The sequence below is a fragment of the Mesocricetus auratus genome, unplaced genomic scaffold (genome assembly GCF_017639785.1).
Source record: "Mesocricetus auratus isolate SY011 unplaced genomic scaffold, BCM_Maur_2.0 Super-Scaffold_100007, whole genome shotgun sequence".
NCBI classification, from domain to species: Eukaryota; Metazoa; Chordata; class Mammalia; order Rodentia; family Cricetidae; genus Mesocricetus; species Mesocricetus auratus.
The window spans coordinates 67356886-67381125 of NW_024429191.1; the positions used below are offsets into that span (position 1 = coordinate 67356886).

General features: G+C 44.9%; 1 long non-coding RNA gene across 1 annotated transcript in view; it reads left to right on the plus strand.

Moving 5' to 3' along the window:
• The first annotated feature begins 1287 nt into the window (after window positions 1-1287).
• Window positions 1288-24240, plus strand: part of LOC121141461 — a 40194-nt gene continuing 17241 nt past the window's right edge. The window contains exons 1-2 of the long non-coding RNA XR_005878386.1: window positions 1288-1367; window positions 11651-11765. This is a non-coding gene — a long non-coding RNA (uncharacterized LOC121141461). The remainder of the gene's footprint in view (window positions 1368-11650; window positions 11766-24240) is intronic.

Here is a 24240-nt window from a genome sequence, read left to right on the forward strand (position 1 = left end):
TCAGGCCGGAGGCCGGAGGCTGGAATTTCCTTGGTCAGATGGGGTATCTGAGGGCCAGTGAGGGTAACAACTTGCTGAGGTTGCTCAACAGACTGTAGTGTGGTCTCTTGGTGCACAGTCCAGGAAGTCTGTCTTCTGTGCTATGTTGCCTGTGGGGACCCCAGCTAGGTGCAGTTGGCTATGAGAAGGACAATATGGGCTCCCATATGTCCCTTGGCCTCCAGGCTAGTCTGTCAGGCCCCATGGAAGAATTGGGAAATGAGAATACTCCCGCCATTTGAGATGACAAGGTTTATTGGGGGAGAAAATGACCACAAAGCATTTACTAAGCGACTGTAATAGAGAAATATTGAATTAGGCCACCCTGACTCAGTGCCAGGAAGTCAGCTAAGAAGCAAAATTTGTATTTAGTTCAAGGTCTTCACTAACTTTGTACCTGTGGTAACACTTGTCCAGAGGGTTGTTTAATGTCCTGGTTTCCCACTTCTGAGAGTCACGGGGCACTTGAGGCTTTGGCCATGGAGGCTTGGCAAACCATTTACCTCCCCAAGCTACCATGGCTTCCTCACAGGTAACCTGTGTAAGTATGTGCCTGGCAAGCATAGAAGTCTCCAGGCTTTTGTTGTGCACAGGAACTCTAACAGGATGACAGGAATGGGAGCGAGGCCATGTCTTGATGTCACATGGAACTCAGTAGTCAATCCCCTTCCTTTTCTCCCCTCCCTTTGCAGCCCCCCTCTCTCTGCTCTTGTACACCCTTGACCCCACACCCCCCCACACAGCCTATGCCTCATCCTTCCAGGGAGGGAATCAGCAGCCTGTGAACTCAATGCCACCGGGACAGGGTGCTCTGTAACAGAATGCTGAAGCCTACGAGCCTCCTAGCCCAAAGACAGGACTGGTGAGTCACCAAGTCACACAAATGAGGACTTTCTGCTCTGTAGTCCTGCTTCTTGTCTCCAGTGACTTTGACAGAGAGGGCTGTGGATCCCATCTTAGGGTGACATTGTTTCCTTTACCCTAGGGGAGGGGACATTTGCCCATGTCTAGAGACAGCTTTGGTGGTTGTGAATAGAGGAGTTTGGGGCTGAGAATATGGCTAAATGGGAAAGCCTGCTTCTTGTATAATCATGAAGATCCCAAGTTTGAATCCTCAGTTGTCACATAAAAAGCCAGGCAGAGTCCTATACTTCCCTATAACCACACCACCATAGGAAGTGGGGGGGGAGGGAGAGGAGGGACTTGCTGGGGTTCTAGGTTCAGTGAGAGAAACTGTTTCAAGGATGAGACAGAGAATGATAAAAAAGGACAACTCTATGTGCCCACCACCAAATGAAATAAAAACAGTAAAACATCAAAAACAAACGGTGAGTTGAGTATGGGGATGCTACTCTGCCTCCAGGTGGCCCCTTACCACAAAGAGCTACACGGCTCAGAACATCAGTAATGTGGAGGGTTTGACACCTGTGGGAGACAGCACAGGGAGCCTTCCACAGATGCAGAAGCCAGCACTGGGCAGCGCGGCTGGAGCTGCTGTGTATCCATCGCCTTGGGAGACTGTCATGCGCTGTTTGGGATTGCTGAGGCGCTGGCTCTGGAGGCAGGGATGCCCCCACACCAACCTCAGACTTAAGCGTGTTTAAATCAAATGTCCTCCAAGACCCCGTGTTTGGGGGTGGCCTGGCTCCTTGCCTCTGTGATAGGGAAGAGTGGGAATGGCCAAACAGTCTGAAAATGAAAACACCGTGTCCTTGAGAACAGCTAGAGGGTAACCGTTTCCAACGGTTGTTTCACCCATGACATGAAAGGGCCTGCAAGTGGATGAGGGGCCGTGAGAAGCCTATCCGCGGAGAGAAAGCTGTTAGCAACTCTGGCTGGCGGCCTTGACTTCCCCAGCGGGTGTCTGCTGGGTTGCTATTTCTTCTTTCACTGGCAGAGGGGACACTGTTCTGTCTGGGACTGTCACTGTTGGAAACTCCAGCTGGCTGCCTCAGCAGAACTGCCCTCATCAACTCCTGCTAGTTGTTTTGAGCACCCGACTTAATGATGTTTCGTTCTCTTGTTGTTTGCCCTTTTACTTTGGCTTTGCTATATTGTTAGTAAACGCACTTCTTTTAAAGCCAAGATGAGGATACCGCAGACCATTCTACAAACTGTACAGTACAGCTACTGAAGGGTGGAGATTTTCTAGACAGAGAAGGCTAGGAGCAGAGAGTGTGGAGGGGCTCATACTGGTTTAGGCCACAGTATCCGGGTTCCTAGGTGACATTCCTGCTAATGGCAATGACTGGCCCCAGACACCAAGGCCACCAGTCAGGACCCGGAAGTGGTGCTCTTCAACTTTGCTGTCATGTGGCAGCTAAAGTTGGTGACAGGCTTCCTTGAATGGCATTGTTTTGGCATCAGGGACTGCGGACATAGTTGAAGATAATTGATCATTGTTTGCTGTGGTCCTGATTCCACAGGTGTGTGCTTCTTGTTTATAAAAATCCACTAGAGGGCATGTTAATGCTAACTCTTCTGGCACGTGGGACGAATGACATTTTGTGGGAACATTAATTTTCTGTTCCTGGGTAGTGAGGGGGACAGGAAGGAGTGGGTGGGGGCAAAGATAAAGTTATTGATTCCCACCCCTCCCCAGTTCATGCTCTGCCTGCCAAGTGGGTTCAGGGAACTAGACCTGGGCCTTCTACAAGAGCAGCCGGTGCTCTTAAGCACAGGGCCATCTCCCCAACACCCTGGCAGGAACTTTAAGGTGCATGCATTTCTAAACATCTCCTAGAACTGCTTAGAATGATCGCTTCTCTGGGCTATCCTGGATATCCAGGATATCCTATCCTATGTAAGCCAGGGTGGAAAAGTCAGTAAGATCAATTTTGTCTCTTTTTATTTGTTAGTTTTTGCATTGATTTTTGACTTAAAAAGTCAAAACATTGCATTCAATTTTTTATCCTGATTACAAAGTGTTTTAGATGCACCCTCATCTTCTCCCAGTGATCACCTCCTTCATCTTCCTATGTTCCCCCTGGGTACCACTGTGATTCTATGTCAACACTTCTGGGTGGTCTGGCCTGGGCATTATGATGCTCAGAGATGCAGGGGTCACTGATCATGAAAGGACCTGAGAAGCCCCTATGTCAGTACTGAAAGAGGTTGGTTCTAAGGACCAGCTCTTCTTCTTCTGCAGTGAAACAAGTGTTTCAGTCTGCAAGTTTTCCACATTTCTTATCAGAAAAAGGAGAAGAAATCAGAGAGCTTACAGAATGTTGATACAGATGTAAGTTAGTGTAACTCTTGGCCGGTAGTTTGGTCATGCTTATTTAATCTAAACATATGCTTACCCTTTGACCCTGGAAGTCCCCATGCAGGTATCCAATCCTTGAGTGGCATTTCAAACATGTTAATAACAGCTTCAAACAATTTATGTGCCCACTAATAGAGAAATGATTGTATACATTAGGGTTCCTTTGTACTGTGGAGAACTATACAGCAATGAAAGTTAAGTTGGCTGAATATGTGTTGAAATCACGAATAGTCAATAATAGAAATATCTGAACATCAAAAAAGAGGGAGGTAAAAGAATCTGTAGTTTGGCTTCTTTGTGTCCCAAGAGAGTGCTTATCAAAACCCCAGAGCAAAGCTAGGTAACTGTATATGCATGTAAATGAATGCCCCGCCTCTAATCCTTCCATTAACCTCACCCAGGTTGGTGTCACCATGAAAACCCTGAACTCTACGCTATACGCTACAGCGTATTGCCATTGCTGTTAACCACTACACCCGTACTACAATTATTCCAGATTTTAGGTGAGAATGCTAGTTTAGAAACATCCCAGTTGTAACAAATGAAAACCCAAGCCTCAGAGATTAATGCCTTCCCTCCACTTGTATTCATTTTGTAGCATCCTCATGGGAGTCCAGCAACTCTCCTCAGCTCATTTCTTCAGGTGATGACCCTGGGTCTTATTGTTCTTTTTATTGTCGTTCACGTCTGTGTTCCTGAAACCCATGGAGAGAAAGCTGAGGACCACACAGGGCTCCAGAGCACCAGATTTGGAAACAGCCTGTGTCATGTTACTTCCTCCTGTATTTCACTGGCCATAGATTGCCACATGGCTTCAATCTATCTGCATAGGCATCTGGGAAAGGCAAAAAAGCCAATAGCTGCATAGTGAGGAATTTACTGTTTCTGGCACCACAGGTGATGACAAATATGGATTAGACGTTGTCTTAGTTACTTTTGTTATGATAAGACACAGTGACTAAAGTAACTTACAAAAGAAAGTGTTTGTTTGGGACTTATAACTTCAGAGGGTTAAAGTGAATAACCTTCATGGCAGAGAGCATGGCAGCAGGCAGGCAGGAAGGCAGGCATGGTGATGGAGGATTGGTTGGGAGAGCATCTTGAGACACAACCTTGAAGCAGAGGGCTAACTAGGAATGGTATGGGCTTTTGAAACCTCAAAGCCCTCCCCTAGTGACATGCCCCTTCCAACAAGGCCACACCTCTTAATCCTTTCCAAATAGTTCTGACAGCTGGGGCCCAAGTGCTCAACTACATGAGCCCATAGGGGCCATTCTCATTCAAACCACCACAGACCCTTAAGTTAATACTATCTTTTATTAGAGCAGCTAGACCTGGAGGCTGCTCTACTGCCCCAGGGTCACTTGAGAGCAGGGACTTTCTTGTTAACTTCTGTCTGCAGCTCAGGCCTGTCGAGTGGAGCAAAGCTGTCACTTTGCAGAGGGTCTTACTGGCAGCCAGCTGAGCTACTGACTTTGCTCAAAATCTTCATGTTTTTCTTTCTTTGCAATTTCTCTTTGGAAATTTTCTTTATTTTTGTCATCATCATCATCATTTTGGTTTTTTGAGACAGAGTTTTTCTATGTAATCCTGACTGTCCTGGAGTTAGCTATACAAACGAGGCTGGCTTGGAATCCACAGAGATCCCCTTGCCTCTGCCTCCCAAGTGCTGAGATTAAATGCTTGTGCACCTTATCTTTATTTTGTATATGTGAGTGTTTTGCCTGCATATTTATATGTGTACCACATGTGTGTCTGGTGTCTGCAGAGGCTGAAAGAGAATCTTAAATCCTCTGGAACTGGAGCTGAAAATGGTTATTAGGATCCATGTAGGTGCTGGGTGTTAAATCCAGGTCTTTGTAAGAGTAGCATTCACTCTTCACTATGGAGCCATTTCCCCAGCCCTTTTGGAATTTTTTTAGTTCCTTTACAGTTGCTGAAAGGGCTCAAATACATTTGCATTTGTTCTTTCCTTCTTTTGTCTCCAACATCTACAAGTTATACCTTTGAAAAGATTTAAAAGTAAATTAAAGCAGAAATACTGGTTAATATGGAATAAGAAAAGGCTCAATCAAATAACAACAAAGAACAGAATTTTTCCTAGAGTTAATTGTTGCTGAGATGGAAAAAATGGAAGAAACTCTCCTAAGTATCTAGTTGCAGTGTATTTGTTTTGGAGTCTTACCTGTTTGCTTGCATACAACTCTAAGAACCATTAATGGAATGAATCAACCATCTCTTTCTCTATCTGAATTGGGGATATTTCTTCTGAAATAATATTACTTCACTAAAACAAAGTGTTGTTGGGTTTCCAAAGGATTTACTACAGAGTCTGAAGGTACAGAGAAGCACCTGGAAAAGTATGAAGATGGGATCATCGAGTATGCCATTAAAATATGGATTCTTTAGGGTCTAAGTCTGAATGATGACTCTGCTCTTAGATGCTTAAGGTCCCATTGGGTTAGATAATTACTTAGTCCTATTAATTTTCAATTATTCCTTGAATGACCTTAGATTCATCCTCTCTGACTTCCTACCCTAACAATACAGACTTTTAGGAGAAGGAAAGAGTTGGAAAGGTGTTTGCAGTTTAAGAACCTGGTTCTATAGATATCAAATGTAGCCCCTCCATGAAAGTCTCAGGTACCATCTTGTAAGAGTGGCAGAGAGATTCTAGGAGCCAGAGGGTGGGGGAAGACCAGATCAAAACAGTGTCTTCTAGACTTGACAGGACCACTGTACTCACGAGCTCATAGCATCCATGGTTCCCTGCACAAGGCTGGCACAAGATCAAGCCAGTAAAAATATTCTAGTATAGAGTGGATAGGTGTTCATGAGCCTTCACAGCCATCCGAGGAGCTATTGACAGTTGATGGCTTCTAGGGGAGGGAGAGTCAGTTTTCTTTAGGACTATGGCCTTGGTAGGTAGGTCATGCTCCAGTAAATGACCCAACATTCATGAGTGTAGGGGCAGCATAACTTGTACTCAGTGAGTTATTTTTTTAAAAAAAGGAGAAGAAAGATTCCATTGGGTTAGATAATTACTTAGTCCTATTAATTTTCAATTATTCCTTGAATGACCTTAGATTCATCCTCTCTGACTTCCTACCCTAACAATACTGATATTGGGACGGGCTGGGAAATGAGTGTGTATCTGGGAAATGAATATTATTAAAATACATTGTATGCATGTATGAAATTCTCAAAAATCCCATTATAGTAAAACAGTCAAACCAAGTGTAGAAGTAGCATTGTTCCAAAGATGGGAAAACCTGGGCACATAGTCTATGTACAATGAATGGACGATAAGTTTCTTCCAGAGAGGAAATGTATGACATGGAGCCTTAGTTCTTTCTGCTCTGTCCTGTGGTGTCACAGCTGTGGAAGTCTTCTAGCTGCTGTCCTTGTCTCTATCCTGTCCTCAAATGCCTCTACCAAATTAATCTTCTTAAAACTCCTTTCTGATTGCAGAGAAAGCAGGCTTGGCTTTCAAAGCCTGCTCTCATGGCCCCACCCTACCTGGCCAGCTTAATTTGCTTCTGCTTCCTGACACACACCCTCTTCTCCAGGCATGTCTGTCTCCTTCTCATCCCGTAGGCACGCCATCCATGTCTTGTTGACTCTGTGCATTTGTTCACCTTACTCGGCAGGCCTGGAATGCGGTCTTGGGTCTGCATCGTAGGGATTCTTGACTTTGTGCAGTGAATGGGCTCCTGGCTTGTCATTTAAAGTGTGTTGCACGGAGCAAATCCCTTTTCCATAATGCTGGTGCTTAGCTGCAGAAGTTTGTCTTGGTTTGTGATTCATCCTGGACTGGCTGTGAGCCCAACCCTTTGCTTTATATTTTTCTGTCTCTTAGTTGCTGCCAATCTATAAGCCAACACTTAAATCCTTCAAGGAAGTCCCATTAATAAAAGAAGCATGTTTAATAGAAAGCAAGGAAGTCACCCCTGAATTTTTTTTAATGTTTGTTGTTAAAAGCTTGGATTATTGCCAACTGGGTTTTCTTACAATAGGTCTGTCCTACTTGTATGCATCAAACAACGTCTTTCCAACTTGGTACTCTAAGGTGGTTTGTCCTAAAGCCATCCTTAAGGTTTTATTGTCAGCAAACCTTCGGAGATATTTTTCTTCTGCCACCTTTGTACAGGCCTGAATATTAATCAGCTTATGAACATCTAGTGTACAAGAGGAGACTCTTCAGGTTCACCTACTAGAGACCTTTGGTTTATTTTATTTGGTCTTGATGAAGATGGCTATGTGAATGGCCATTTTGGAATTGATAATGAGTCCTTGGATCAAAGCCTCTTGGCTGAAAGAGGGAAGGTGAAAAGGGCTGCTGGGAGCCTTTTAGACTGCAGTGAGCACAGGGAAAGAGTCTGGTGGGAGAGGGAGGGCGTCAGAGCTTGGTGTGTGGACACGTCTCAGGACCAGCTAGAAGTACTACCGGCATGTAGACTTCTGGCTTGATTCCCTCGGAGCAGGTTTTAGAATCCCTTGAGGATGGAATTGCAGAAGGGAAAAAGAAAGGGGGAAGGAGTGGTTTACTTTTCACAGTGAGTGGTGGCCTCAAGACAGCCATGTCTTAAGACAAAGCATGAAGTGGGAGGGTGGTGCCTGCAGCAGAAGCAGTGACTACCTGTGACTCTCGAGGACTGGCTCTCAAAGGCTTTCTCCTGGGACTGAGTCGCTGTGATGGAGAGAAGCCCAGGCAATCGTGGAGAAAGACTGGAGTGGTCTTGATGACTGCCTGCATACAATATCACCTACCACACATACCTTCAGATGATTCAGGATCTCAGCCTTCAGGTCAGCTCTGTCCAGATCTTCCTAGCTAAGGCCTCAGTCCTGCAGGGCACTGTTCCCATTAGAAAGTTTACAGCCCTACATTTTATAGCTTCAGTGAAGTTATATGTAGATGTGTGCAAACACTGGTGTACGTGTCTTAGTTTCTTTTCCTGTTGCTGTGATAGGATAGCCTGATGATAGCACCTTAAAGAGAGAGGATTTATTCTGTTTCATAGTTCCATGGTGGGGATGTTAACCTAATGCATATAATCCCTAACAGGCATACCCAGAGGCCTGTCTCCTGGGGGGATCTAGACCCTATCAGGTTGTCAACCTAAGTGCTAGCCATAGTTTGCATAGGTCAAATTTTATAATGACTCTTTTCTACTCCCTTCTTCCCTCCTTCACTTTCTTCCTTGGTTCTCTCTTCTTCTTCTTTATCCATTCATCCCTCCCCTCTCCTTCACGCCCCCTTTCCCTCGTTCTTTCTCCCCTCCTTCCTTCTTTATTTCTCTCTCCCTTTCTCCCTCTTTATTCCTTCATCCCTCTTCCCCCAACCTCCTTTCATCCTCTCCTCCCCTCCCTCCCTCCTTTCCTCCCCCTCCTTCCTTCTTTTCTAAGTCTGGGGAAGATTTGTTTTGCAGCAACGAGAACTGCTCCAGTGTGGACAGAAATGACTTGGGGGTAATGAATGAGTCCTCCAGAGAATGAGAGATTATTCACAACAATATCTGGGTTATCCAGGTACCTCTCCCCCAGTTAGGTTATTTAGATACCTCTCATAGGGTCTATGAATCCAGAAGCTAAATGGGCATAGAAGAAAGTTGGGCAACTTTTGAGTTTCCATGGCTGTAATCTCTCAACCTAACACAGGATGTGGGTTGGGTCTGGTGTCAGGGATTTCCCTCATGATGAAGTTGCGGGACAGAGGAGAGCTGCGTCCCTCCTGCTGTCTCCATCCTGGTGTGTTCCAGCTTGAGGCTGCGGGAACACTGATGACGTGTATCATGTTTGAGCGAGAACCAAAGAGGCTTGTAAGACAACCAGGGGAAAACCTTGTTAAACAGCAGCAGATCTTGGTTGACACTTAGGATTCTCTCCGAAATTTTTGAATATACTTAGATAAACAGCAATGGCCTCACCTCAGTGGTCTATGATGCTGATTTAGCTTCTAATACTTCCTATCCAGGAGGACTGTGGTACCTTTGGCTTGTACTGGTTGCGGGGCTTAGCTGATGCCCATGTATCCTTACTCTTAGCCTCTTCTGTCCCCCCCTTTCCACACACTCATCAGACGGCATAGGTAGGGAGGTGTCATGCCATTAGACACCCCCAGTGCATCAGCAACTCTCTTGTCAGTAGGGAAATGTATTAGTGTTCGGGAGTCCACTCAAGAAACCCAAGAGACTATGTTGCCCACTGGGCTTGCCTAGCCGCCTCACCTGGGGGCCAAAGGCTCCAGGGCAGGCCAGCTTTAATCTCAGCAGCTCTGATACACACTTCATTCTGAGCACATCCCACTCAAGAAACGTTTGCAAAGAAAAAAAACCAATATTTTGATACATCTTCCCAAAGCTCATCCCAAGTACTGTTTTTTCATTTTTGACAAGCTTAATGAACCTATCATTTTGTGTCCTGCTCTTCTTATTACGGTTTCAGATGTACTTTCCCATAGAAACACAATTTTAGACTTGAGTCTAAAACACACACACACACACACACACACACACACACATATATATATATATATTTTTTTTGAGACAGGGTTTCTCTGTGTAACAGCTCTGGCTGTTCTGGAACCCACTTTTGTAGATCAGGCTGGCCTCGAACTCACAGAGATCCATCTGCCTCTGCGTCCAAATTGCTGGGATTAAAGGTGTGCACCACTACTGCCCGGCTTTGATAATAATATCTCATTGCATAATAACATACCATATTTTGTTACGTGCATAGGGCATGCTTTCTTACCTAATTCTTTCTATTTGAAAGGTGGATGTTCTGGCCCCTCTTTTACTGTGGCTTGTCAACAATAATCAAACGATGGCGATTGTCTTGGTCACTCTGATTTCAGCATCCATAGCCCCTCTGTTTCTTGTGGCACATCTCATCATTTTAAGTGGTGTCACACTACCTGAATGCACGCACTGTGCTTTTCTATGTTCTTGGTTTTGGTCACTTAAGATATTTACCAGTGCTCGACACTGTAAACAAGGAGGCCATGGATATCACCGTGCACTCAGACTTTCCCCTAGTTTTGGATTATCACCTTTGAATAGAGTCCCAGGAGTGGAATTACTGGGTTAAAGGGTAGGATTGTGTTTATGGCTTTTGATACTTATTGCCAAATTGCTTTCCCAGAGGACTGCGCTTAGTGGAGCAGGCACACTTTATAGGCCCAGGGGAGTCTCTTCGCTCCTCCAGGATGCTGGGCTCCCCTCTAACCACTAGAGGGTGTGAAAGGATGCTGTTGGAGAGTCGGGCCCCTCTAGGAAAGCCCCAAATTTGCCTTTGGTGGTGCCTGGGAGGGAAAGGACTCTGCCTAGTTGATGGAAGTTTGGGGCTGGGATGGATGAATTCTCTGGGTTTCCACTGAAGGCTGCACAGTGTGTGCTTTGGACTCAGGAGGTGACAGCCGCAGTGCCTGGAGCCTCAGGCCCAGAGTGTGAGGCCTGAGTTGTCAGTCCTGCTCTGTAACCCTGAACCCTGAACCTGGAACCCGGAACCCGGAACCTCAACACAGGCAGACAGAAGCACTCTGAGCTGCAGTCTTGTCACCTCCACAACAGCAGCACCTGGAGAGGGCACAGAACACGGTAGCTGGATGTAGAGAGGACGTGAAGTCTGGGGTCCATATAGGGACTCAGGGCTTCCTGTTCTACGTGGATAGCTTCCTGAAAGGAGGGAAGCTGAGCGTTTAACTGGGAGATACTGAAGACGGAGGGATATGTAGAGACCACGGAGCCCACATTCTTAAGCCCAGAGAGCTTTGATTGCTTTCATTTTATTTATCCAGAAGTTCTGGAGCAGCAAAGGTATACTGAGCTCTGTGCTCAGCCCTGGGGGTAATGAGGTGAAGTGGGAAGCCCCTGTCTCCACGGACCTTATAGCTGTACAGGGAGAAGAACCACCGCGATGCACACTCAACACAGGCTGCACCTCCAACAGTGAGGGACATCGCAGTCCACTGGGGGCAGGGACTTGCCTTAGATGTTTCTAAGAAGCCCTTTTAAAAAATGTGTTCCTTAGAAGCCGGGTCTTGGTGGTACATGCCTTTAGTCCCAGCACGGAGGAGGCAGAAGCAGGAGGACCTCTGTGAGTTTGAAGCCAGCCTGATCTACAGAGTGAGTTCTAGGAATGTCAGGGGTATGCAGAGAGACCCTGTCTCAAAAAACAAAACAAAACGTATCCCTTAGAACACTAGTCCAACTGAACTTTTAATAGATGTTAAATGAAAGATGAGTAGGTAGTTTCATCAGTCAGCTATAGCTGCCTTAATGCTGTATAACAAACCATCCCTACACTCAGTTAATAGTAGTAATATTTATTATTATTTTTAAGGTGATTATGGCTCTGTGTATCAGCTAGGGTGACTTTTATTCTTCTGAGATCAGAAAGCTCTTGAAGGCTTCCTGGAGCTGGAAGGACCAAGAGTGGACAAGCTTAGTTGCATAAGGTATGTCCCTCCACTGGTAAGGCTTTTTTTTTAAAGAAATTTTATCTTATAAAGACATGCCTTAGAAATAAATTCCCATTCATTAGAAACAGTGCTTCAAATTGTGATACTTTAAACTTTTAGAAGATTTATGGAAGAGTATTTCATTTGCATCCATGTCTGCATACCATGTTCATGCATGGCAGAGGCTAAAAGAAGGTACTGGAATTGAGGTACAGATGGTTGTGAGCTGCCACATGGGTGCTGGACATTGAGCCCAGGTCCTCTGGAAAAGCAGCCATCCCTCCAGCTCTTGATCTTTTCATTTTCATTTTACGTTGTATGAATTTGTGTGCAGGTGTATGTGGGTGTGCATTAGTGTGTGTGTGTGTGTGTGTGTGTCTGTCTGTCTGTGTGAGAGACGGGGTGAGGAGAACAAAGAGGAGTTGGAGGGATATAGTCATGGATTGATAAGATCAACAAACATTACATGAAAATGTGAGAGTGTCAAACAATAAAATATTATTGTAGAAAAAAGCTGCATGGCAATAGAAACGCCAAAAAAGTAAATAAAAATCCAAGGGAGACAAAACTAAAGTTACTTGTTGTTATGTGCGTGTGTATACATTTGGGTGTGAGGGTATGTGTTTGCCATGGCTCACATGCGCAGATCAGAGGATAACCTTGGGTGCTAGTCTTTACCTTCCACCTTATTCCAGGCAGGGTCTCTCTTGCTGTTTGTCATTGTCGGCTAACTCCAGGCAGGCTGTCCCAGCACTCTCCAAGGGACTTTCCTGTCTCGGCCCCCATCTTGCCATGAGAATGTAGGATGGCAGGCATATGCCACCGGGCCCAGCTTTTACATGGGTTTTAGGGATTGGAACCCAGGTTGTCATAGCAAATGCCTTTTTCCCACTGGTGCAGTCTGCTAGCTTTCCTCCTTATTTCTTGACTAAACTTAGAACTTAGTGTCTGGGCAATTTTGTCTGGCTAGTGAGCCCCAGGGATCCTCTTGTGTGGCTTCCCAGTGCTAGGATCGCCCCATGTCTGACTTTTTAAATGGATGCTGCTGGGGACTCAAACTGAAGTCTTTATGCTTTCACAGCAAGGACTTACAACTGAGCCATCTCCCCAGCCTAAAATTTTGATCTTTTCTTGGGCTAGCGGTAAGTAGCTTTCATGTGATGTAGGACACTGATTGCTAGACATCACTCCTTGTGATCATTAGGGAAAAAGGTAGATGTTATACTATGTACTGTTGGTGGTGTCTTTTGGGTTTAAATATTCTTAGTGAGTCTATATGTCCAAATAACATATACAACCATGAATTATAATATAGTCTTTGTGTTAGATGGCCTTGCCTAACTATGGGTTAATGTGTATTCTCAGCCTGTTTAAGACTGGTCAGGCAGAGCTGTGATGTTCAGGATCATGTGTATTGGATATATTTCTGTGTATTGAATATATTTATGACAAAATATTTTCAATGTATAGTGGGTTTACAGGGATGGAACCCTCCAAGCTGATGGACACCTTCATTTCAAACTTTATGTGTATGTGTGTGAATGGATTGTGTGTGTGCATGCACATGTGTGTTCAGGTGCACATATATACATGTGCACATGGAGGCCAGAGTGTCTTCTTTTATTTGTCTCCACCTTACCTTTTGAGATGGAATCTCTTACTGACTCTGGAGTTCACTATTGGTTAGCCTGTCTGACTAGCGAGCTCTGAGGCTGTCTGTCTCCGTGCTCCTCCGCCTCCTGAGTGCTGGGTTGCAGATACATAGTGTGACACCAGTCTTGCTTACACAGGCTCCACAGGGGATCTGAACTTAGGTGCTCATGGGTAGGGCCTTTACCAACTGAGCCATCTCACCAACCCCCCTTAAACCTTTTCTTACGTCATCTCTAGTAAGGGCAACCAAATCATATGGCCAACGTCAATGTTTGGAAAGTGGGGAAACGTACTTTGTCTCCAGACAGAAGCTGTGAAATCATGGTGAAGTGCATGGGTACAGGGAGGGACAAAGAACCAGGAGCAGTGAAGCAAAGTCGTCTACCACAGTGGGATTAGTTTAAGTGAATTGGGTGTAGGCACTGGACTTTTCAGGGCCTTTATCCGTAAATCAAAATCAAACCTCTACCATGAAAGAAGGAAGGGTAAGCGGGGAGGGGAGAAAGCAACCCGACCAGGTTTTACATTTAGCACAGTCCTGGAGTGAAAGCCCAGACTCCATGGCTCTCAGCGAGGGCTCTTTGCTTCACTCCACACTGCTCATATGCCTTCGTGGCACTGAACTGCTGATTGCAGGAGAGCCAAGCTCAGGAGGCTGGAGAGTGGGGCTCTCAGGGAGGGCAGGTAGGGGAGACAACTCAGACAGTCAAGGGGCCCTGCCAAGAGGACAATGTTAATGACATGTGTTATGAGGTCAGGATGCTCTATGGGTGACATAGCAAGGCATCTCACCTCACTGAACCTCAGTTTCCTCGTTTGCAGAATAAGGGAGGCAGATACTCCTGTCTCACAGGGTAGTTGAGCTAATATTCACAATGTGTACAGAGCAGGGCCAGGAGTGCAACCAGTTCTTTAGACAGGCTAGCAATCATTAGTATCACTGCTTGTTGGGGAAGTCCTGTTATTTGCCTGTGCATTTGTCAATAAAGTACTGTCTGGCCAATAGAAAACCTAGATAGGAGGGGCTAGGAATCCAGGAGGATTCTGGGTAGGAGAAACACAAGAGAGTCAACATGTAACCGCCATGGGGGTAGGAGCCCAGAACTATTCTCCGGTAAGAGACATACTTAGATTAACAATTATGGGGTAATTACTTAAAGCAGAGCTAGCCAGTAAGAGACAAGCAAGGCCAACAGCTTCATAATTAATACAGCGTCTTGTGTGTTTATTTGGGGACTACAATGCAGCAGAGCCCAGGCGGCTGGCGGGGGATAAACCAAAGCGGCTAGCAAAGAAAAAGCTTCTCTTAACAACTGCTTTTGTAGTTTATGTCTGCTCCATTGTCTCTGGGCTTCTCTACCCTTCCAGTCCCCTTCTCAATACCCCATTTGCCCTACGTTGGTACTTACCAATATTCATTGGAACAATAAGTATCATTGAATAATAAAACAGGGACACTGGAAAAGTTCAACAAGGTCCAGAGGTGGAGTTGCATCTTTCAAGTAGGAGTCTCATCTATACTATATCAGATTTCCTCCTCTGGCTGACCCTCTGTGCTTTCCGGTAGTGGGACGGAAGTGGGTTGAATTGGACTGGGATGCATGATTCATCCAACACTGTGGTTCTTGAACTCTGGCTGGATACTAGAATCCTAGGGGAAAATGCCTGGTTCTATCCAGACCAGTGAAATCAGAATCTTGGGGAGCCTGGGGTATAGCATGACTTACAGACATAACAGAGGCTGCTCATCTCCAACCAGGGTTAACAGCATTGGTGGGGCTGCTGTGGACCATGGAGGCAAATGCAAAGAGATTTGCATCCTTGTCCTGTTGTCCTGTTACTCATTGCCTGTATGAGTCCATCTTTCTGAGTGTCAGGGGTTTTTTTTTCTCCTGTAAAATGGGGTAACCATGAATATCTTGCTGTGATTTTGTAAGAAGCAAATGAAATCCCAAGCAGTGGGTTTCCTGCAGTTGACCAATGGGATGGGCTCCCTAAGCCCTTGTTAACAAAATGAATGGTTGCAATCTGTGTCATGAACCCTGGAGGCCCATGTTGGCATGATTTAATCCCAGACTAAGGTCCTTTGACCTCTTCACTGTTGGAGTTGTAGGCTTCTGCCCTCATTGGTTTGTAGCCACTCTAAGGAGTTGGACCAGGGACTGGGGAGATAGATCAGTTGGTAAAGTGCTTGACATGAAACCACAAAGACCTGAGTTTTTGGATTCCCCAGAACCCCCATAAAAAGCACATGCCTGTAACTCCAGTATTATGGGGACTGATAGAGGAAGCCAGTTATTCCAGATGAGTCAGGTTCAGTGAGAGAACTCCTCTAAAAAAAATAAGAAAGAAATCAGATGGAGAGATATTGAGGAAGATGCTCAGTGTTGACCTGCAGCCTCCACATTCATACACACATGAGAGTATGTGTGCATCTGCATTCTCTTTCTTCCTTTCCACACATCTGTATATGTATGCACACATACATACCCCCACTACACAAACATACACAACAAACAAGCAAAAACCAGAAAAAGAAGGATGAGGAACTTTTGGGTTTCTAAGGCTGTCTACTCATCCCATTCTGGGGCAAAGTGAGGGTTTAAAACCTGGTCCTTCTTCTTGCTAGGAACTGTGTTCAAGGAACAGATCAGCTCAGTTGAAGGGTTGCCTTTCCTACGTCACATACAAGTCTGTGTGAGCAAATGGAATAGGATCCCGAAGTCTTTGCTAACAGAGGAAGTAACTATGACCCATAACCAACATTAGAGGCCTGTGTAGGCAAAATCTAATCCCAGATGAATGCTAAAGATGCTACGAGAAGCCTATTCTGTCCCTGTGCCCAACTTGTCATTCTGGCCATGACCACACTGGCTGAGAGCCCACTGGGAAGAAGTCTTGGATGTATCGAGCAAGACTGAGTAGCAGCTTGGAGTAGAGGCACAAGGCCATGAATAGATGGACTCCTAATGGGTTTCTCCAGTTTGTGAAAAGCCTGGAGTCTGGCTAGGTTCATTCCAAAGACCTGATGCCATTCACATTTTTTTCTGAAAAAATTAATATTAATACCTGATAAAGCAATTGGTTCTTGTACCTTTCCATGGGAAGTCAGAAGGTTAAGAAACCCATGTCAAGATCAGCATGTTTAATCACCGGGATCTTTTCATTGAAAACTGTTTAAACAACAGTGACAACAATGATGATGATGACGGTGACGACGACGACATGTCTCACTTCCTGCAGCATTGCCATCTGTTCAGTCATTGCTTACAATATTCTGTGTGCTTGATTCTTTTGTGGTTTGCTCTGCCTACAGAAACAATAGATCTACTGAAAGTGTCCTGAGATGCTGATGTGTACCCCAGGGCTCTTGTGAAGAACGTGGGGTGACTCACAAAATCCTCTGCACGCCCCTTCAGATGTCTAGACATGGATGTCTCTGGAACACAGCCTCACCCTTTGAGCCCAGTCTGTGATCTGTCCACACATATGGTTAAACAAAGGAATTCAGATCAACAAATTAGTTTTGAAAACAACAAATAGAACTTGATTTCTCATAGTACAGTTTCCCAACATAAGTGGGTGGGAATCAAGACCCTCAAGTCAAAATATATTCTTGGTAATCTGGCTTCACATTACAAACTCTTTTTTGGGGGGGTTACCTACTTTATTAGTCATCAGATAAAACAAAGAGCTGTTTAGATTAGGAACTCATAGATTGGGTTTATGATCCTTGGGGTAACCCACAGATGAGCAAGTTCATCAAGGGAACTACCTATCTTTGCAAGCAATATTTTTGCATGTATGGACATCTGACTTATTTGGGAAGGTAGACAGTACATAGCTTTCATCAGACTCTCAACAGTGTGTCTTAAAATTGATTAAAAAGCACTACTCTAGACTCATCCTTTATGGCACTTGCTAGCAAAAAGAGCAAAGTCATGTTCACAGAGTAAAAGACTGCCTGTACTTTCTTTTTTAAAACGAATATTAACTATGCCAACTTCTCTTTTTTGAGTGTCTTAATATTTCTTGAGATTTTATTCATTTTTATTTTATATGTATGGGTGCTTTACCGGCATGTATGTGCACCATGTACACGCAATGCCTATAGAAGCCAGAAGAGGGCGTTGGATTCCCTGGAACTGGAGTTACACTTGTGAGCTACCTTGTGGGTGTTGGGAATTGAATCACATCACCCTCTTCTACAAGAGCAGTCAGTGCTCTTAACTGCTGAGCCACCTGTCTGTCTCCCTGTATGTACTTTGCACAAAGAAAAGTCAGATTATAAATAGGAAAAAGGACCCATCCTCCCATAGTTGCATAGTTCATAGTTCCTGTATGAGGGAGGGAGAGAGAGAGAGAGAGAGAGAGAGAGAGAGAGAGAGAGAGAGAGAGAGAGGGAGGGAGGGAGGGAGGGAGGGAGGGAGGGAGGGAGGGAGGGAAGGAGGGAGGGAGGGAGGGAGGGAGGGAGGAAGAGACAGGCAGAGACAGACAGAGACAGAGAGAGAGACAGAGAGAGAGAGAGAGAGAGACAGAGAGGAGAGGAATAAGGGGGAGAAAGGGGAAGAAGAGGCTTGTTCCTCTGAAGCCACCACTGGTGAAACAGATGGCAGAAACCCCATCTTTTGCAAAGTGGTGACATGAGATGGCTCCCACAAATGCCTTCAAAGTCTTGAACCTGTGAGATTCTTTTGTTCTGAGTTCAGGAAACAACAGAATATAAATCTGCCTGAATCAACTCAGCTCACGAAAACTCAATGCTGGGCCACAGCAGCTCTGGCAACATCTTGTTCTTCTTGTTGTAATGACTTTTGATGCTGTGGATTTAGATGGATTAGGCCATTTAGGGGAAAGAGGAGAATATTAATATACAAAATTGTTAAATGTCAAATGAAATCCCTTAATAACGTGGGTGTTTAAGATGAGCATGCAGGCACTTTGAAAACATCTCGAGCACTGGCTCAAACATTTAAGAACTCCATTTTGCAAGTTGAAACAAATAACCCTCCACCAATTATGCTGTACCTACACAAGTGTGAATTGTGATCCTGCATAGCCTTGGTTGGGAGTGAAGACCCAATCTCTTATAGTCGGGAGCCTCGGCACACCTAATTCTTTGCTCAAGACAGAGTGCTAGCCTCCCACAGAGGAGCAGACAGCTTGCAGGCAAGACCTGGTTTTCAGATTCCCTACAAATGAATTACCCAAGTGGTTGGTTTGATTTGTTTTAAAGGCTAATGTGTGTTAGAGGATTCAGGCAGTTCCACCCTGAAGGTCCTTCCATTTTGGTCATATAAATACTTGCCAAGTAACTGCCTGGGATTTGAAATTCTTGGGGTGGGGGACATAACTGAGAGGGGTCAGGAAGTAATAGTGAGAATGCTAGCTTGTTTCACTATGTGATATTATTTTTATAACTTTGGCGCATGCTGAGCACATAACCATTTTTTTTTCATTTATCAAGTCAAGAATAATGTCTTGTCAGACAACTGGAAACAGGCTTGTTTAAAATTGTCTGTGATTCAAGATAAACTCTGTAACTCTCCTAATAGATGTTCCTGAAGGGCTGTGGGCTATGCTGGGGAAGATCTTGTATCTCTGGGGACAGGATGTGATATAAATAGGGATGGCATCTCAGAGTGGATACATTTGCACCGGAGTGTGATAGAGAGGTAGGCTTTATAAGCAACTTCAGCTTCATCCTGTTCATGTGGGCCGATCTGTGCAATATTGCTATAAACATGACAAAACTATACTAGCAACTATTTAGAGGACAGAAGAATTGGCAGGTCCATTTGCACGTCACCGAGTCTAATTGGGTTGCCATTTTGCTACATTACTTGCTGGCTTGGGTATGGCTTTTCCTAGCTATTGTTATTAATATTGTATGTTGTCATATTAAACATACATTATGGCATTTGCTTTTTAAAAACATGAATCATGAATTGGAAGCCTTTTTCCATGTTGTCACAAGAGTGGGTGGACTGAAACTGGGTGGAGATGCAGAGGGAGGACTCAAGAGAAAGACAGAATGAAGGCCAAGGTTTAGTAGGGGGAAGTAGCACATTGGCAGGACTTCACTAAAGCTGTCTTGGATTTCATGGAGTGCCTGCCATGTCCTTTGAAGAAGCTGAGATGCTAAGGCATGGATGATGGTCAGCCATGTGACTTCTGTGTGAGAAAAGGACCCCAGTTGGAATTTGATCCTGTTTAGAGATGGCTTTAGAAATGCTGGGATTCACTGGAAGTATGGAGGTTTCTTAGGGAGACACATAAGCAATTCAATAATAAGTATATAGAAGGAGCCTATTAGCCAGTGTTTGAGTGAGGATGCTCATATATTCTAAAGGACTGCTTAGTGTACTTTCAATAGGATAGGCTGTTTAAGACTGAGTCGTGTGTGACACCTATCATTTGACCTCAGTGGTCTATTAGAACTCCATCTGGTTCATGGAGAGCAAATACTCTTCAACACGCTTAAAATGTCTAGTGGCTGGCTACAAATGTCCCAAGAACTATGTCTAGATGAATTCTGAGGGCTAGTTTGGACTTCAAAGCAAAGGAGGAGTCAGTTAATGCTGTGGTTTCTGCAAATGAACCCTATATTTGGCATGCTTATCCTCTTTAAATGTTTCCTTTCAGCCAGACCTGGTGAATTCAGTAATTCCAGCTAGTCTGTAGGCTGAGGGCAGGGGTATGGCAAATTCAAGGTCTGCCTGGGCTGTAGACTGAGTTCAAGTCTGTACAACTTAGACAAGACCTTATCTCAACATTGTAAAAAAGGCAATAAAAGGGCTAAGGATGTAGCACAGGGGTAAAACATCTATCTTACGTGTACAAAGCCTTGGGTTCAACCCCCAGTACTGTAAAGAATGAATCCACTTTAAATGTTTTATATTTAATCTTAACATGGCTCAAATTGATAAAATGGACTCAAATCAAATGGATCCAAATAAAGGAATGAAAACCCCCAAGTCAATATCTTCTTAAAGTAACATACTTGAATTCATCTTGTTGATCCACCCACCCATCATCCATCTATCTACCTACCCATCCATAAGCTACTCAACTACTACCATCTACCTATCTATAGTCTACTCACTTATCATCTGCCTACCCACCTACCATCTACCCACCTACACTCATCTACTTATCTACCCACCTACCCTCTACTTATCTACCTACCATCTGCACACCTACCTTCAATCTACTCACCCTCCATTTCCCTACCTGTCACCTAGTTATCTACCCACTTGCATCTGTAGAGGCCCAGGCAACACACCAAGCTCTAGAGCTTAAAAAAATGTCACTTATCTCCAGAACTCAAAATCCAGTGGGGAAGCTATTCAAGAGACACATATGTTTACAGCAGTGTTCTAAACGGGGTCAGAGGTCCAGACAACACATGGCCTAGAAGCAGAGCTTTCTGACATAGCCTGTGGCAGGAGTTGGGTTGGGTATAGAGGTGGTCTTTGGTTTACTCCTAGGTCCAAAACTCTATAATCCTACAGAACCTAGCATAGTGCATGACACATAATAGGTGTTAGCAGTGAATACTTTTTGCTGTATCAATACAGTATCCTCAAGGAGAGGGAGGAGCCTCCATAGGCCATCTAGTCGACCCACCTGCCTCTGGATGGAGCCACACCTAAACCATTCCTATAGTGCTATTTTGGGTATGGTTATTCTTAGCTGACAGCTGGAAAGAACCAGAGAGACAGCTTCTGTCTGGAGCCTTCCGTTCTGTAGGCCACATTCAGGAGGACTCTGGTAGAGACAGTGCTGGGAGCAGAGGGACCGATGAGTATCCTTCTCAGACTGGAAGCTTCATTGGTGGGAGCTTGGAGGAGGGTTGCCACTTCTTCAGGGGGGGTCAGGAAGTGATATTGAGAAGTGCCTTCTCAGGAGGGGCTTGAACACTTTGCAACTGAGACTCACAAGGGAATAGGGCATTGATGGGGCCTGCATGGATGAGGAAGAAACTGCTAGATCCTCCATGAGCAGCCTGCTGGAATTGGCTCCCACAGTACACAGAGGACAGGACCTAGGAAGGTGACTTCCTTGTCCACTCACTGTGACCCCTCCTCCATCTCTGCCAGTGACTTTGGAGAAATTATGGTTTGAGGCTATAGCTCCCTAAGGAGAGATTTTCTTCCAGGATCTTTTTTTCAGGGTATTTCACAGTGGCTGGAGCATGTTGGGACCTAACACAGTCAGGCTGTACCAGGAGCCAGAGCCCAGAGTCTTATAATCTCATGGGAAGATAGGAAGCGATGATTAGTACGTGTTGAATGGCTCTGCTGTGCGCACGCTGAGCTGGACTGGGTCTGGGACAGAATCAAGGGCAAGTTCTAATCTCATTTTCAGGTAGGGGAAGGGTAGAGAAGGCACTTTCTGGGGCAATCTTTTGAAAAATAGGCATAAACAGGGAACAATGGTACCATTCCTTCTGGACCTGCTCAACCTGGTGCTTGATACGAAAGGGGTGTGTGGGTGCATGGGTGCCAGTGTCAGAGAGAGAGGGAGAGAGAGAGAGAGACTAAGTATAAACTTGTGAACCCTCTTAGGAGGCTAATGCTTGCTCCCCAATCCCCCTCCCCACCCCCTGGATAGGGATGGATTTGCTCTTTGTTTTCTTTGGAAAACTAGTGTTTTCTAAATGCAATCTAGCAAGTAGCTCAGTGGGGCTGCCCCCGAAATTCAGGACCCTCCAGGGCTATCCTGTCTCCTCTCTGGCTCCTCCTGCCACTCAAGCTTTCTTAACTAAAAATAAGTTGGAGAACAAAATGAAGAAGACTTCTTCTGGGCCAGGAAGAGCAGGAGACGTGGAGATGACTCTTGGCTGAAGCCCCATAGCCGAAGAGGGCAGACATGAAGAGACAGCTGTCACTGAGTTTGGCAAGCACAATGGCACCACGACCACGTACCTAGAAATGTGCTATGACTTGCAGACACACCAGAGAAGAATGAGATGCTCTCTGCCCGCAAGGGACTTCTGAGAGCTGCTCCTCTCAAAACTGTCAGAGAGAGAGAGAGATCTTTAAAAACCAAGTCAGATGTGCCTGCATTAGTTCACCATGATGAGGCCGGAGATCAAGAGCTTCCTTTACCAGGAGGTCTGTGGTGTGTGCATGCCACGAAGGTTGGCATTTTTGAAGCCCTGAGATTGCTCCCTGACAGCCTGTCCTTATATAAACTATTGATGAGAGAAGCCTGACTATGTAACACTCACTCATCCTCCTGTCTGTTCTCTGAGTGGTACTAGGCGTGTCCTGGCTTTGGCACTAGCCTTCTCTCTGTGCAAAAGCTGCTCTTGGGCTCTAGTTTCCTCTCTGGCATTAGGGTGAACCATACAAAAGTGCCCTAATGTAGTGTGTGTGTGTGTGTGTGTGTGTGTGTGTGTGTGTGTGTGTGTGTGTGTGTCTACATGGAGGTCAGAGGACAACTTTGTAGTGCCAGTTGAATCCCTCCACATTTGCCTGGGTTCTGGGAATTGAACTCAACTTACTAGGTCTGTGCTGCAAGCAACTTTACCTATTGAATCTTCTTGTTGTCTCCCCCAATGTAATTTCATTTAGCTCAACTTAACAAAATGAAGGGGTTCATCTGCTCCCTGAAGTCTCTTTTTTGCAAATGTTCTAGACCCCTCCAATAATCCTGCTTTCTTCTCTGCTCTGCCCTCACCATTGCACACATTGTCCTCTTCTGATCTACTGCTCCTTGATTGGCAGCTGCTTCTGTCTTCGTCTGGTTCTGAGATGGTCTTCTTGTGTTCTTTCCCCAAATGAAGAACATCTTACTCTCCAGTTCTGGCTCTGGGTTCTTGCCTGAATCTGTCACCCAGAAAGACCCCCTCTGCCCTTCTCAGCCCAGGGCCCCTTCCTGCATGTTTAGTAACATCGTTTTTGTTACATGAGATGTTTGTTGACAGAAAAACATGAAGGAGTAAGATTTTCCTGTAGCCCCCATCACCCAGTGTCAACAGTAGATCATGCCCTTTCAGTACCTATTAAGTCAAGTGTTAAGCATATGTCTGGTCTTTTTGAATCGAGACAGTCCCATAGAATAGATTCCTTTTTGCCTCTGTCTCCTTCATGTGACTTTACCTTTCCTCATGTGACTTCTAAGCTCTACCCACTAAAAGGGAAGGGTAATTTTCCTGGCTCCTTCAGCTTTGGAATTGGCCCTGTTACTTGCTTTGGTCAATTCAATTCTTATTGTTTATTCTATTCATAGATAATTATGTTATCATACTATCATAATATAACAAAAATGGTATCAGGATATTTACACAAGAAAATTATAATAATACATTTTCCTAGTAGGCATGGATTGAGACTATAGAAGAGTTCAGAATAGATGGCACCCAATTCTTCCTTTAGAATCATGGGAAAGAGCAGATATATAGGTTCAGTAAGATATCAGATTTGTACTAGTGCCAGTTCTCTGCTGGTATAAAAAGTTATCCCTGAACTTTGTGGTCAAAGCAAAAGGTATTTATTAGCTCACAGTCTCTGTAGATCAGAGCTCTGGAGTATCTTAGTGGAGTCCTCAGACTTACAGTCCTCCGGGGCTCTCATGTGAGGGCTATGGCTGGATGACCATCATCCTAAAGTTCAACTGCCACCTGAGAGCCTCAAGGCTCATCAGAAGAAAGCCATTAGGTATAGCTCATACTCAATGGGACGGAATCATGAACGGGCATGGATTCATCAACCCTGGATCATTAGAAGCCACCATACTAAGTGTATGTGCCTTGGTTGGAAGCCAGCATTTGGCTTACTGTTTCATTCTTTCACAGTGATGAAGAGACGCA